Source organism: Pogona vitticeps, chromosome 2 (genome assembly GCF_051106095.1).
Source record: "Pogona vitticeps strain Pit_001003342236 chromosome 2, PviZW2.1, whole genome shotgun sequence".
NCBI classification, from domain to species: domain Eukaryota; kingdom Metazoa; phylum Chordata; class Lepidosauria; order Squamata; family Agamidae; genus Pogona; species Pogona vitticeps.
The window spans coordinates 179,979,007-179,995,847 of NC_135784.1; the positions used below are offsets into that span (position 1 = coordinate 179,979,007).

The window sequence follows — 16,841 nt, forward strand, 5'->3', positions numbered from 1 at the left end:
CGATTCTGACCAATGTGTGTTAAGTGCTGAGCACATCTCGACATCTGGGAGAGGACTGTGGTGGTAAAGGTTCTCCTGCCCCTTGACAACATGGGGTCAGATGATTGCTTTACTAAACGGTTAAAATGTGGAGTGTGGTATGTTCCCATTTAGTAAATGACATCTGTATTTACCTGCTGTTTCTCCTGTGGGGAGCAAGGGTGGGCAAGAAGAACGTGTGTGCATGACTAATTGAACATCTACTCAGATGAGTCAGGCTGAGGGAACTGCATGACACAGCGAAGTCTGTTTGGCAACGCCTGTGAGCACTGGACTCTGCCACCTTGCTGGGGTCACAGCAGGCGTGTGTTTTCATCTTCTCGAGGTCTGTCCCAGGACATGTTGCTGACTGAGACGAAAAGAAAAGAAAAGACACCCCCTTCTCATTCAATATACCAAAGCCCAACGGCTGGCAGCTTGATCTCTCTTCAGTAGTGATGATAGGATAGCATCCTCACCCACACTTGATGGCAGGAAGCAAGGGGACATTAGGTCTAGATTTCCCACACTGGTCCTTTCTGTTCCTGCCTCCCAGCATCTGCTGCCTAAAATGACTACTTCATGTTGCCCAGTAATAGGGCTAACCCTGCACCTGAGCATATTGTTGCTTGAATTGCGCAAATTAGGAGGATATATGAATGCTGGTATAAAGAAAAAAATGCCTATACTAATATTCTAGGAAAAGGTTCCTTGAAGTCAAGGTCTATTGACAGAAGGGGGATTCAGGTGACACCCCCTCCCACATTTTACATCATTGGGGGATGTCACAGGGCCTCATGATCACATAGTATGCTCATTTCGTGTACCTCAGAAAGGGCCGCATGCCCACACTGGCTTCATATACATGTATAACTCCCCCACACAAGGTGGGAATCTGATTGGGCCAGCTTCCGACTTTGTGAGGAGGCATTTGGTGTGTGTATACACTCTTCTGACACACTCAGAATACACACAAAGTGGGTGTGCAGCTTGTCCATATGGAAGGGTGCAACTGGTTACGTTAAAAGTCTCGTACAAATTTAATAGCCATATAAAAAGGAACTTTAGCTGGTATAACTTATCATGGCCTCATAGCCTTCTCCCATCATAAGGTTTGTGGGAATGAATGAGTGAGTGAGTGAGTGAGAGAGAGAGAGAGAGAGAGAGAGAGAGAGAGACCACACAGCATGTGACAGCAGCTTTATTGAGCAGAGGAGATGTCCCAGGAGGCTCAGTTAGGTCTCCTCAGCCTAATCTGCCTCACAGGATTGTTCTGAGAATGAAATAATTAATGTGCTTGTGGAGAAAGGGCAATACATTTGTGTGGAAAACATATAAACATCACATTCAGAGCTCCTGTCAGGCTGGAGCAAGAAGCTTGTAATGGTTTTAGATCTGGGAGGGGAGGGGGTGGGGATGATGAAAACACAATTTTCAACCAACATCCTGAACTTCTCTCCTCAGCGGCTGTCAGTCATAGTCTAAAACCAATATACTCTGTCTGCCGAAGGGTATTTTTTTTAACAAAAGATTTTTACCCCTGTTTTTTTTGTTTGTTTTCATAACCGTAGTTGCTGAGGGGGTGCTTGTTTTAGGTTTAACATTTGTTTTTAAAAAATTACACTACCATAGGTCTTGTGGGGTATGCAGGGCATCCCCTTAGTACAGGATACAGACAATTTGTGGCTCTCTAGATACTGCTGAACTTCAGCTCCCATAATCTTTGACTCACTAGCTATACTGAATGGTAGAGGTGGTTTGGCATAGTGCCCACACAGGTGATCCATAGATCCCCATGCTTTCCTCTCGTCCTCCTCAGGCAATCACCCACTCAGAGGCAGCACCACAGGCTTCTCTGCCCTGATTCCTCAGGCAGCCGCCCACTCAGACAAGGAGGGGGGAATGGAAGTCCACAGCGCTGCCTCTGAGTGGGCGGTCACCCGAGAAGGAGGAAAAGGGAAGCATGCTGCTACTGGTGAGTGAGTGATCACCCACAGGAGGGAAGCGCACGCACCCACAGAATACCTGTGCAGGGACTGCTAGGCCAAACTGCCAAACCATGGTTTGTGTCCATCTCTACTGGCCAATCTTTGGAGGCCCAGAAGGTGCCCAGTTATGCTTAGGATGTAGAATAACAACAATAACAACAATGCGCCATCAGGTCAATTCTGACATAGCAACCCTTTTCGGGATTTTCCAGGTAAAGAGTACTCAGAAATGGTTTAGAGTTCCTTTCTTCTGGGGCCCCTCCTGGGACTGTGCAGTTGCCCAAGGCCACACAGGATGGCTCTACTCACAGGAGATACACGGGGAATCAAACTTCCAATCTCTGGCTCAACAGATATCTAAACCATTGAGCTACCTAGCCAGCTTAAGGAGTAGGAACCAACATCTTATTTTGGTATAATCTTGTTTTGTTTCTACAACAACAAATATGTTGTCAAGTCAATTCTGACTGATGGTGACCCCTTCCGGGATTTTCTAGGTAGAGAATACTCAGAAGTGGTTTACAGTTCCTTTCTTCCGGAGGCATCTTGGGACTGTGCAGCTTACCCAAGGCCATGCAGGCTGGCTCTTCTCTCAGGAGGCATAGTGGGAAATCGAACTCCAGCCAGTATCTCAGCTGTCTAGCCAGCTTCAACACTGGTAAGCATTCAAAAACCAGTGAGTGATGATAGTGGTGATTAAATAAATGATTATTGGAAAAAGACATGTTCAGCACTGCCTCCAGTTATAGGGGTAGTCCTTGTTTGAGAAGGGTTTGTCTGACAGCTAAAAAGTTGTCATTTCAGAATCAAAGGGAGCTATTTCAGAAACATGATACAATACAAACACAGAACACTTGAGATGCTGATCAGATATCCTATGTTACCTGCATTGTACAGTATGCTTTTAATGTGTACCTATAAAGAAAAAGCAGGTGTATAATCCTGGAGTAATTAATTCATAAGTAGAAATTTACTGGGGAAGAAGCAAGAAATTTGGACAGAAGTAGCAGCTGTTTCTCTGGGCAGACTGAATGACAAGAGGGAGGTTACAGATCTTAGGAAGAGAGGTGTTCAAGGTATCACTTTCCAGTTGTTCCCCTTTATGTAGGCAAAAGACAGGCTGCAAACAGAGATCAGCCCATTGCCTTGGCTGAATTGTATGTAGTGAATAAGAACCATATTATTTTGTTTGTTTGTTTGTTTGTTTAACTTATATGCCGCCCACTCTACCCAAAGGTCTCTGGGCGGCTTACAACAATTAAAATACAATTATTGAATGTATTTTGACAATGCTAATTTAATATAACCAATTTTATAGAAGTCACATTCACTTGCTTATACCAAATGGACAATGCCACTGATTATCCATGAAGACCAGTTTGTAAACATTGTATTTTAAAAATAGTGTTTAACGTGGGTCCACATTGTTATGGTTTTGTGAGGCTCTCTCTGGCAAAGGTTGCCAGTTGCCCCTCATTTTTATGGATCACTCATGTGTTGAGAGTTTTACTCAGACTTTTTCCCCAGTATCCTTTGGGACGACCGGATTTTGTGCCTGAACAAAAATCAACCAATTATCCTTTCAATGTCAAAAGAAAACTGTGAGGAAAAACAGGGCTTGGAGCTGTCAACCTGCTCTTTAAAAGCAATGAGGGAAATAATTGAGGTGAGAAGACTGCATGGCTATGATTGAACAGTGCAGTTCAGAGGCAGGAGTCACTCAACCAACTTATCTTAGGCCCCTGCAAAGGAATCCCCATCCATCCACCCACCCACAGTTCTTGGACAGGTCCCTGCCCTGCTATACTAGGTACCAGAGTTCTCCATATGTGTAAAACTGCATAGGAAAAAGTACTGGGTCCTCTACCAGTGCATCTGCCCCATGCCCTGTAAGCCTTCTGGGCAGCCCTGTGACTTGCTATACTGTGATTAAGATGCTTAAGATTAAGACGGTTCTATATATTGTGCCCTACTGATGTGTTGACTGGCAAAACTGTTACATGGTCTGACAGGTTAAAAAACAGTAAAAGCTATATAACACATACATAAACTGATAAACTAATTATTTTTCCTGGGCCTTATCTTGGGAAATGGTTGTGTGGTTTGAGTTTGGGGATGTGCTGCAACTCAAGACTTTTTTTAAAAAGTACATGGTATATAAGATCTCCCTCTTTTCCTACTGCCTTCCACTTTTCTTAGCTCTACTGTCTTTTCCAGTGAGTCTTGCCTTCTCATTATATGCCTAGAATATGATCCCTTCAGCTTAGTCATTTTTTGCTTCTAGAGAGAGTTAAGTCTTGATTTGATCTAGAACCACGTGTTTGTCTTTTTTGAGATCTCTGCAAAACATTCCTCCAACATCACATTTCAAATTAGTTGATTCCTTCCCCCCCCCCCCATTAGCTTTGCTCATCATTCAGCTTTCACATGCAAACATAGTAAACAGAAACTGCAAGGATGGGAACTCGAGTCATGGGACCCGCTGTCAAGTTGGACTTAAATCACACTAGTAAACTCAACTCGATTTTTTCCCCTAACAACTTGGACTTTGGAATCCACCCACCCCCTTCCTTTTTTTTCTGGGGAAAAAGCTTGTTTTTAACAGGGACTTGGACTTGGGACTTGGTACCAAAGACTTGGAGTCAGGCTTAGGACTCTGACCCAAAGACTTGTCCACATCTCTGATTGTTTGTATGGATGATCTTGGCCTTGATTTCCAGTAACATATCCATAACCTTAAAGTTATTTTCCAGTTGCATCATAGCCGCTCTTCCAAGTCTCAGTTTTTCAATGTCTTGGCTGCTGTCTCCATTTGGACTCATGATTGAGCCAAGACATAGAAAATCTTTAACAGTTTCAGTTTCTTTATTTACAGTGTCAAAGTGGTTTAATTCTTCTGCAGTCATTATGTTTGTCTTCTTAATATGGAGCTGTAATCCTGCTTTTGCACTTTCTCCTTTAACTTTCCTCAGTAGTAATTTTAAGTCATTGAAGTTTTCTGCTGAGTACATTGCGTCATCTACTCATCTTCAATTATTGAGTTTTCTTTCCACTTATTTCCTTCCTTCTCCATCTGAATCCATTCCAGTTTCATTTCTGATTCCTGGGACAAATTCTCCAAAAATATTTGGTTTGCCTTCTGTCCTAATTTTGCGATCCAGTCACCCACAGTTATTGGCACATCCTGTTTTGGTGATCAGTTTCCTTCTTAAGATTTGCATAAAACCTTTCAGTTTCTTCTTCAGTGTTTATTGTTGGGGCATAAAGTTCTATGGTGTCTATGCCGATAGGCTTTGTATAACGTCTGCTTGATATAACTTCCTGTTATAGCCCCTAAGTGCTCATTCTACTTTTTACCTCCCTATTAAAACCACACTGTTTATTCCGACTTTGTCATTTCCAGAGTAAAACATTTTGTAATTACTGTATATAGTTGAAAAGGTCCTGTTCCTGTCCACTTTGGTTTTCTCACACCAAGTGCTACCATATCTCTTATGTTGTTTTTTTTTCATTGTCTTATCATAGAGTTTTTGAGATAGAAAATATTTCAAAAGCATTGCCTTCTTCTGCACAATATAACAAGAGTTAGGGCAAGTGCCACTGTCATTAGCTATGAAAGATCTTCTGCCAGTGTTACATTCCACTACTGCTGCCACCATAGGTACCAATACTTTCCATTCACATAAACACTGGAATTATCAGTTCTGCAACAATTAATTTGTGTGTTTCAGTGTTGACTATTCTGCTGTGAGTGACACTTTCACAACTTTAGATCCATAATGGAGCCGAGCCTCCTGCTGATATTGTTCTCAGCTTCCCTCACCTACTCAAATTCCTCACTACCTTAAAGTGTGCATCCAAGAGGTGACTTTCAAATTTTCTTTTTGATGAAGTGCAGTAGACTCAAATCTGTTTGGGTCTCAGCAATCGTAAACTTGGAACTAGAGGGTGATGCTTATGTTAACAAGGCTCCTGTAGCTTTAACAGAACAAGGCCAAAGTTCTTCTTTTACACAATGGTTTTATTAAACATTTAAGAATACAACACTGTCCTTTTTACCAACTGGCCACTTCAATAGCAGGTTCATTCATCCAGGCTAAAAGATATTATCACATTTCCAAGTCCAAAGTTTTTTCCGTGTGCGAACCTATTTGTACAAATGGGTGGGTGTGCAAACATATAGAGTGGAATGTGAAACTATTATGTTTTCTGGCAGCTGACAAAGAAAAATAGATACATTTCTGTTGTGTTAACAAGGGCTAATAGTACAAAGGCTTTGAATCGTGGCTGTCAGAATCTTTTTTGGAATATAACATTTCTCCATACAACCTTAGAGAGCACATTTTGTCATTTAGATTCATAAAATTTTACTCTCTGTTGTAGCACAAACATCTCCTCTTGCAACCAAAAATTTAAAGATTTTCTGATTTGCTGACATGTGGCCAGAAGTCTTTCAAAGAATCAGCCACTTTTTTTTTTGAAAAAACAGGTTTTAATTCAAAAGCTCCCCCACTTCTCAGATTGTGGTTTCTTTGAAACATACTCAGTCCTCCAGGAGTCATGAATGTTTTTGGATTTATAATGCAGAAACTCATCAGAATCTGTCCTTGATGCTTTAGTGATTTTTGTTGATTTTTAAATTAGAGGATTTCAGCACTGTTGGAAATAGATCTTTATTTCTGTTTTGTTATTCCAAAATCCACTGGACTTTCAGAATGAATTAAATAATATTTTCATTTGGTCAGTTATTATTTAAATCAGCGGTTCTCAAACTGGGGTCCCCAGATGTTCTTGGACTGCAATTCCCAGAAGCCTTCACCACTTGCTGTGCTGGCCAGGATTTCTGGGAGTTGCAGTCCAAGAACATCTGGGGACCCCAGTTTGAGAACCACTGGTTTAAATGACAGAGAGTCCGAAAGTTCCAGAAGAAACTGAAGCATCTGGAACAACCAAATGTAAAAGATACAAGAGTCCTGTATGCTTAATATTTCTGTAGAAGAAATTTATGTTAAGGAGCAGCACTATGTCTCATTGCCAAAATGCTCTCTTCTCAACAATTCTCAAAAGCTTAGGAGCCCTGCTTCCCTTTGTTAGATCTGGTTACTCTGGGGGATCATTGTTCTAGAACCTACACAGGTTCTGATAAAACTAGAACCACTCTGGACAATATATAACAATACGATTGGGAGTAGGGACCATGGACGTTTGTCAGATATGTTTCCAATTCAGGATCTAATGTCTTTCCTGACATCTTGCTCTTTCACCTCCTGTTGGCCATCATTTCCCACACTTTTGATAGATGGGAAGGCTTTTTCTGAATTAAAGGAACACTCCTGCTCTGTATCTTAAGGACAAGACTTGATATTAAATGCATGAATGGATTTCATTTATTTAGTGGTCCCACACACAAATAATAGTTGCAAAGGGAACAGATCAGGACTCGATGACAACCCTGATCAAGGCTGCCCTCAAAAGTACAGGTACAGTGGTGCCTCGCATTACAATGTTAATTCGTTCCAGCGAAATCGCTGTAGAATGAAAACATCGTAAAGCAAAATTAAAGAGCCCATAGAAATGCATTAAAACCCAATTAATGCATTCCTATGGGCTTGAAACTCACAGTCCAGTGAAGATCCTCCATAGCGCGGTCATTTTCGCTGCCCGTGCAGTGAGGAATCCGTCCCAGAAAACAGTGGGTGGCCATTTTTTTTAACCCGGCGGCCATTTTGAAACCGCCGATCACCTGTGCAAAAATCGTCATTTTGTGATAATCGGTTAGCGAAGCAGGGAACCGATCATCACAAAGTGAAATAACCCCATAGGAAACATCGTTCTTCTTCGTTATGCAATTTCGTCATTAAACGAAGTGCTCCTCTTGCGAGGCACCACTGTACTTCTGGGACAGCTGTTTCCATTGGTGGTATGCCCAGGTGTGTCCCCCACCCACCTCCCAGATTATTTTTTTGAATAAAAATGCAATTTACCCATCATGAGAAGTACCTATTTTCCATGTTCCTGTATGAGTCACTTTGCAGGGCATTATGTCTTCAGTGGGTGCAAGTAAAGTCCCAGCAGTTTCATTCATATAGCTGGAGTCAGCATCCTTTATGGTCTAGGTCAGTGGTTCTTAACCTTTTTGAAAGAAACGCCCCCTTGAGCCATTGAGGAAGTTATCATCGCCCCCCTCCCCGCGGTGATGGTATCTTATTTATTTATTTATTTATTTATTTATTTATTTATTTATTTATTTATTTATTTATTTAAGACGCTTAAATGCAATGACCCCTGAAAACAAAATTCAATTCCAAGAAAATGAAATGCCCCCCAAAAGTAACATTTAATGATTTAGTTCCAAGCGAATTTTAAAACTCTGAAACTAAATTAAGATTGGAGGAAAATATATATTCATGCACATTGTAAAAAGGCTGCAGCCATCTGTTACATACAGCACTGATGTTACCTGTCTGTCATGGGTTGGAGGGAAAGTTCCATCCTATGGGGAGTGGAAGGCGGGACATCAGGAGGAGGGGCTGTACTGTATATATATGTGGAGCTTGTGTGAAGAGAAGCTGGAGCTGAGCTGAGAGCAGAAGCTTGAGTGGGAGTCTGTGTGTCAGACAGGGTACTACTGTGTGTCAGTCAGTACCAACCTGATAGGTTCAGGTGTCTGTAGGGTTAGCCAGAACTGATAGGTTCAGGGTCTGTGCTTTAGTTAAATGCGTTCTGTGTGAACCAAACTAGTGTATGTATGATTGAGACTAAGCCACGTTACTGTATCTTATTCATTTGATCCTTTTATTTTCCCTGTGTGTTATGTGAATAAACCTTGTTCTTTTATTTGTTAAAAAATCCATCCCTGGTCTGTGTGACTTCTTACAGGGAATGGTTGGTGGCAGCTTAGTGAAAGTGTGGCATCCTCCAGTAGGTCTGGGTTTGTCACATTGATTGGTGTCCAGCGTGTGGGATACGACTGGTCCAGTTGTCCAGTGGTCCAGCAAAGCCTTGGCAAGTGTGCCCAGAGCAAGGGGGGTCTAGTCAGGGACAATCTGAGAGCGCGTAGGTAATCTTCTAGGCTTACCTCACGGGGAGGTAGGCTAGTAGAAGAACGTGCTGGGGGACTAGATTAGGGAGCTCTGAGGCGACCCGTTTTGGCGGGAAAAAGCTGAGGCAAAACTGAGTGAAGTAGCAGTGATCTAGCCTGTCTGCTGAGAGGCCTAGCAGAGGGGGGTAGACTCTGGCTTGCAACAGTTGCAAGTTAGTGCTGAAGAACAGCAGCAATCTATAGAAAGCTGGTTCTGAGGCAAAAGAAAAAAGTGGTCACTTTATTTTGAGGCTTGACTTTTGAAAGCAGCCTGTTCTGGGGGGGGATTATGCCCTTGACTCGAAGCCAAATGGCAGAAATGGGTGAAGCGAGGGAACCCTAGGTAGACCAAGGTTCTGAGGATGAATTTGGCTCAGTGCAGGAGGACAGCACGGGAGAACAGAACCCAGAACTCAGAAAAATGCTCATAGTCCAACAGCATGAACTGAGGATGAGGCAATTTGAAATAGAGAGAATGGAAAGAGAAGAAAGATTAGAGAGAGAAAGAATGAGGGAAAGGGAAAAACAAAGACAATTTGAAATGGACTTGGAGAGAGAGAAAATGGCATTTGAGTTAAGAAAATTGGAACTGATGAATCAGAACAATAATAACAATAGGGATTCTGAGGGAGGCCAATTGTCTAAAACTGACCTGAAGAAATTCCCTGTATACCACAAGGGAGATTGCCCTGAGGTGTTCTTTTCCTTAGTGGAAAGAGCGTTTGTGGACTTCTCAGTAAGGGAAACTGAGAAGATGACCATCATGCGATCTTTAATCAGTGGCAGCCTGGCAGAAGTCTATGCAGAGATGCCAGAGGAACTGATGAAAGATTTTGCAGAGTTTAAAAAACTGGTGTTTGCCAGACATGGGATAAATGCGGAACAGCTGAGGCAAAGATTCAGGTCACTCACCAAGAAACCAGAGCAGACTTTTACCCAGGTGGGGGCCCAACTGGTGAGGCTGCTAGAGAAATGGCTATCTCAGGAGGGGACAGAGACCTACCAGCAGCTCAAAGACCTGATAGCGCTGGAACAATTTTACTCAGTCCTGCATGGGGAACTGAAGTTCCAGGTGAGGGAAAGGAAACCGAAATCTGTGGCCGAAGCGGCCGAAATCGCAGATTTTATTTCCCAAATAAGAAAGCCCTTAGGTGAGGGAAAATCGATGGGTAAACCTAAAGAGACCTACAGCAAGTACTCTCAGGGACCAGGAAGAAACCAGCAAGGGGGAGGGACCCATGGTGAAGGGAAGCCCTCAGACACGAAACCAAGACCTCAGATTTTGGAGGGAAAACCAAAACAAGATGAGAAAGACTCAAAATACACCAGAAAATGTTATTTCTGTCAAGGAAAGGGCCATCTAATCTCAGAGTGTGAGAAATTAAAGCAGTTAAAAGGAAATGTGCCTCATGATTCGAGTGGAACCAAGCCAAAAGCTGTGTTCTGTGTCCAGAAAGAGCAAAGCTCCTTGTCACTGAGGGAGCCTGTTGCCATGGCTACTCAATCTGGAACAGTTACATCTGCTGATCAGGCTGAGGAAAATGGTCCTCTTGTGGAGGTCAGGCGCTGCTTACTTGTGAGAACAGATTCACAGTTGTTTGAAACAGCAGGGGTGGACGTAGGAATACTTGACCATCAGTATCGGGGGTTAAGGGATACTTGTTCCCAGGTGACCCTGTGCCATCCAGATATTATTCCTAGGGAATATATAATCCCAAATGAGAGCATGAAGGTGGCAGGGATTGAGGGGCAGGTGATCTCACTACCAGTAGCGGAGGTACCTGTGAACTTTCAAGGCTGGAGGGGAGTTTGGCGGCTAGCGATTTCATCGACTCTGCCAGCAGCCGTGCTCGTGGGAAATGACCTGGCTGAACATGTGAAATGGGTGCTAGTGATTACACGCTCACAAGCCACCACGGGGACAGTTCAGGGGGGTACTGATGAGCCCGAGACGGAAGCAGAGGGGAGTTCAGAGGCTGTGGTGGAAACCTTGACCACGGACAGCCGATTTGGCCAAGAGCAAAAGGCAGACGCCACTCTCCAAAAGTGTTTTGAACAGGTGACAGACGCCCAGCTAACACCTGAAACCCCAGTGAGATTTCTAGAGAAAAAGGGGATTTTATATAGAAAGACCCTGAGGAATATCTCAAAAGGGGGAGATGGGATCAGAAGTCAGCTAGTGGTACCTGAAAAGTATCGCCCCATGATCTTACAAAGGGGGCACTCTGACATGTTTGCTGCGCACTTAGGGGTGAACAAAACACAGGAGAGAATCACACAGAATTTTTACTGGCCTGAAATAGGGAAGCAGATCAAAGAGTTCTGTAAACAATGTGATGTGTGTCAGAGGCAGGACCAAAGCAAAGTTGTGCCCTTTGCCTGTGATTGACACTCCGTTCAAATGCATAGGGGTGGATATTGTGGGACCTTTGCCCAAGGCCACAAAGAGGGGGAACAGGTTCATTCTCACCATTGTGGACCATGCCACAAGGTACCCTGAAGCCATACCCTTGACTAACATTGAAACTAACACAGTGGCAGATGCCTTGGTGGGGTATATGTCCAGGATGGGATTTGCCTCAGAAATAATCACAGATTTGGGCGCATCGTTCACATCGAAGCTCATGAAACGCTTATGGCAAATCTGTGGGATTAAACACAAGGAAACCACTGCCTATCACCCTGAAAGTAACGGGTTAACGGAGAAGTTCAATGGGACTCTGATGCGCATGATTAGGGCTTACTTGGCAGAGAATCCAAACAATTGGGACCAGAAGCTGCAATCCCTTTTGTTTGCTTATCGATCAGTGCCACAAGCCAGTACCGGGTTCAGTCCGTTTGAACTTTTATTTGGGAGAAGGGTGAAAGGGCCCCTTGATTTGATCAAACAAAATTGGGAGCAGATCACCCAGGATGACCCACAAGATGTTGTGACATATATAGACTCTTTAAGGAATGACCTAAAGAGAAACCTAGAGCTAGCAGCAGAGACCCTGCAAGCTCAAAAGGTCAGAAAGAAAGCTTGGGATGACCAGGAAGGCAAGGAGAGGCACTTTAACCCAGGGGAGGGAGTGCTTTGGCCTAGGCCCTGCAAAGAGAGCAAACTGCAGCTGGGTAGCCCAGAAATAAAATACTTGGGTCACATAGTAGGGGGAGGAGTGATAAAACCCCTAGAGGCCAAGATAGAAGCAGTTCGTGATTGGCCTAGACCCAACACCAAGAGAAAAGTCAAATCATTTCTTGGGTTGGTGGGCTACTACAGAAAGTTCATCCCGAGGTTTAGCGAGATTGCGGCTCCGCTGACCGATCTGACGAGGAAGAAGGCTGATGACCGCATCCCGTGGACCAGCGACTGTGAGGAGGCGTTCCAGAGGTTGAAGCAGGCGCTCATCAATTATCCAGTGCTGCGTGCTCCAGACTTCGATCGGGAGTTCATCATCTACACCGATGCGTCTAACAGTGGGGTAGGAGCAGTTCTTTGCCAGGAGGATGAGAATGGTGACCAGCATCCAGTGTCCTACCTGAGTAGGAAACTCCAGAAAGGTGAGAGACATTTGGCAACCGTGGAAAAGGAGTGCCTGGCCATAGTCTACGCGATCCAGAAGGCCAAGCCTTACATCTGGGGAAGACATTTTATTCTGTGCACTGACCATTCACCACTGCAATGGTTAAAGACAATGAAAACCCACAATAGTAAACTTATGAGGTGGGCTTTAAACCTGCAAGACTATGACTTTGAAGTGAAGGTGGTCAGAGGGTCAGTGAACTGTGTTGCTGACGCCTTGTCAAGAAGACCTGAAGAATGAAGACGGCGAAAGAAACATGGACTATGTATATATTTTGGTGACAAAAGGTTAAATGTACTTGTTTATTAAACATGCCTGGTTTGTATGAATAAAGGTAACTTGATGTATTGTAAATGGTAAATGTTTAAATGCCTAATAGAGTGTAAGTATAAGTAAGTATGGTATTGTATTGTATAACTGTTTTTGTATGTTTTGGATCCAGGTTGTTTTTTGGAGAAAAGCACTTTAGCTTTCCCCCTACAAAACAACTTATAAAGAGGGGAGGTGTTACATACAGCACTGATGTTACCTGTCTGTCATGGGTTGGAGGGAAAGTTCCATCCTATGGGGAGTGGAAGGCGGGACATCAGGAGGAGGGGCTGTACTGTATATATATGTGGAGCTTGTGTGAAGAGAAGCTGGAGCTGAGCTGAGAGCAGAAGCTTGAGTGGGAGTCTGTGTGTCAGACAGGGTACTACTGTGTGTCAGTCAGTACCAACCTGATAGGTTCAGGTGTCTGTAGGGTTAGCCAGAACTGATAGGTTTAGGGTCTGTGCTTTAGTTAAATGCGTTCTGTGTGAACCAAACTAGTGTATGTATGATTGAGACTAAGCCACGTTACTGTATCTTATTCATTTGATCCTTTTATTTTCCCTGTGTGTTATGTGAATAAACCTTGTTCTTTTATTTGTTAAAAAATCCATCCCTGGTCTGTGTGACTTCTTACAGGGAATGGTTGGTGGCAGCTTAGTGAAAGTGTGGCATCCTCCAGTAGGTCTGGGTTTGTCACACCATCTTCACAGGTTTGGCTTGCTCCAGCGCCCCCACACCGCCCCTTTTCGTTCTACTGCCCCCCTGAAAAATGAAATCACCCCCTGGGGGGCATTATCGTCCACGTTAAGAACCACTGGTCTAGGTCACTTGTTGCACCTCTGTATGAAAATGATTTAATGGTCTAATCATCTCTGGAGGAGGAAGAAAGCAGGATTACTAGCCCCCCGATGGTGGCTGGCTGGAGCAGTGAATCATGCACAGATTTGTGCAGGAAGTCTCATCTGTCAAGGGGCTCTCTGGGCTCACAAGCATCACATTAATGATTTAATGATTCAGTTATTTCTTTCTTATGCGATACTCACAAGGTTTTCATAGCACACATTTTGGAATTTCCCATTCTGGAGTGGCAGGTTTAAAGGGCAACGAGGCCTTGCAACCTGTATGTCCACATTTTAAGGCACAGGTGAAAAAGGCAGAGCCCCTGGAATGCCTTGGAATTCCAAATAATTTTTTTGAGTAAGAATGCAACTTACCCATCCCAAGAAGTCCATATTTTCCATGTTTCTGCATTATATCTTTAGTGGGTACAAGTAAAATCAGAGCAGTTTCTTTCATATAGTTGGAGTCAGCGTCCTTTAACTGTTCTGACTTTACTTGCACCCACTGAAGATATACTTGTTGTGTGGCTCCCGCATGGTCATAACCCAGAGGGTTGCTCTTTATGCGGTCAAGGCAGCCTCCCTGAAAAAGAAAGAGGATGAAAAGAAGTGATTTTTTTAATTATATAGCAGAGTTCTAGAAGGATTTTAAATCAAGGCTTTATGGGATTAAGAGTACTTTATCTTAGATTGAAAGGGACGTGGTGGCGCTGCGGGCTAAACCGCAGAAGCCTGTGCTGCAGGGTCAGAAGACCAAGCAGTCGTAAGATCGAATCCACACGACGGAGTGAGCGCCCGTCGCTTGTCCCAGCTCCCGCCAACCTAGCGGTTCGAAAGCATGCAAATGCAAGTAGATAAATAGGGACCACTTCGGTGGGAAGGTAACAGCGTTCAGTGTCTAAGTCGCACTGGCCATGTGACCACGGAAGATTGTCTTCGGACAAACGCTGGCTCTATGGCTTGGAAACGGGGATGAGCACCGCCCCCTAGAGTCGAACACGACTGGACAAAAATTGTCAAGGGGAACCTTTACCTTATCTTAGATTGAGGACCTGATTGATAGAATTCTGAGTATTTGGTTTATATATGAGATACATGTGATCCAATTTCCTTTTTTCATGTAAGAGCTGATTCTTTGTAAGTTTATAAAATTTGATAATGTTTTTGTATATGGTGAATGGCTGATGAAATGGTCCGTAGACTTTTTCAATAATATTTGACTGACTGGAGCAGGGTTGTAGCTCAGGGGCTGCACGTCTGCTTTGCATACAGAAGATCCCAGGTTCAATATGTTGGAGTTTTATTTGCAATTTCGCATGTTGTCTGCGGTATGAGTGACTGAGAAGGAATTTTCTGGACTGCGGTGATTATCTATCCAGCACTAATCAAACTTTCCCTTTAGCTTCTGAATTCAAAGATAGCCCTGGCTCTCCATTGAATGCTTTCCTCCCTTTCCTCGGTTAGAAGCATTGTTGTTTGTTTGCTATTGATCTGTTTGATTAGTTGCAAAGTATTATGTGCAGTAAATAAAGCAGCATTAATAAGCCTGTAATTTCAAGTAACTGTAAGTAAAGACATGTTTTTTTTCTTACTCCTACACATGTCTCAGAGTGAGTTATAGAAACTTTAAGTGTCAGTTAATAAGAGAGGAGTGGACTTTGGGGAACTTGTGGTTATTCTCTTCTGTGGATCTCTGTACTTCTTCTGTGTAGCAGAAAGGAGAACTTCACTAGAAATTAAAAACTATGCAACACAATCCACATAATTTCCAGGTAGACCTGAAAAACACTTTGAACTGAGCTCCTGGAGAGACACTTGCAAGTCCATGTCAACAGTAGTGAGATAGGTGGACCAATGCTCTGACTTCCTGAGTTCCTTTTTTAAAAGATTTAGCTTCCTTTTCATCTGGTTACCTTAAACTAGCTGGCTTCTCCTCAAGAGAGTCATCTTTGAAAGAATCTATCATACTTACATTTATATAGTTCTTCATACAATACAGATTGCATCTTCCCTTTATTTTGTCCTGATCAGGTAATATATGCCCATGTTGGTCTTTTCAGGATCCCCAATCTTGATTTAAATTTACCTTTGATTTCTTGGATATCATGAAAGAATTCCCAATTTTTCTTCTTCTCTTTTTCATCGCCTCTATTTTGCAATCAGTATTATACTGGTTATTTTGTTCTTTTGTGAAAGTTGATGAAAAGTTGCATTTAGAATTCTGACCCTATTTCTATCAAGTTTTCTTTTTCTCTCTAGTCTTTTGTCCATATTTTAAGACTTTAGGTGATATGCATACGATGATGCCAGTGTAGCCACTTTATTTGTACTTACTAATTTCATTGAGACTTGCTTACAAGTATGTATGTACAGCTTTAATAAAAATGAACTTCTTTTGGAGTAAAAACTCATGATTTGGCATCAGTATTTGTTCAGCGGGGCAACAGGAGAGCAACAATCTTAGGTACACAGACAGCACAGTTATTTCTGATAAATGAAACTGCTTTTAGTTACTTTGAGCTGAAATTATTTGAATCCCTAAGTGACATGTGCATCAAGCACTTGTAGTAAAATACATTAATGATCAGAGTGCTAAATTTGGAAATTTTATTTCCCAGACAATTTGAGTCACAAAAAGTCATATTTAGTGCATTTTCTCTGACCACTCCACGCAGTTTAAAATGTACAAAGCATTTTTGCAGGAATGACTTATCTCAGTCCCGAGCTGATATCAAAACATGGTCTCCCAAGCATTAACAAACACAAATAGCCAGAGGATGCAGCAATATTAGAAACTTCTGTCTCTTCCATAACAGTTTGTCTGCCACGGCATTTCCCAAAGAAACTTCAGGACTTTGGTAGAGATCCCTGTCTTGCCACTGCAAACACACCCACACTAGATATCTATATCTCTTCTTGAGATGCACTGAGGGCATGGAACAACCAGGACTGGTAGTAAATGTATCTCTCCCAGCAGTTCTTGCCCCCCTCTCTCCTCCCCACCAGACTCATGAGCCTGCAGTGATGTCTGGCTGAG

The 16,841-nt window shown here is 43.0% G+C and overlaps 1 protein-coding gene across 3 annotated transcripts in view; it reads left to right on the top strand.

Moving 5' to 3' along the window:
* GPR173 (G protein-coupled receptor 173) overlaps positions 1–16,841 on the top strand; it is a 35,274-nt gene that overhangs the window by 12,920 nt on the left and 5,513 nt on the right. The window contains exon 1 of one of the 3 annotated variants that reach the window (XM_072991476.2): positions 2,525–2,664. The exons of the other annotated variants lie outside the window; for them this stretch is intronic. The gene's annotated coding sequence lies outside the window, so the exon portion shown is untranslated. Of the gene's footprint in view, positions 1–2,524; positions 2,665–16,841 lie in introns of those variants that run through there. 3 annotated transcript variants of the gene reach the window in all.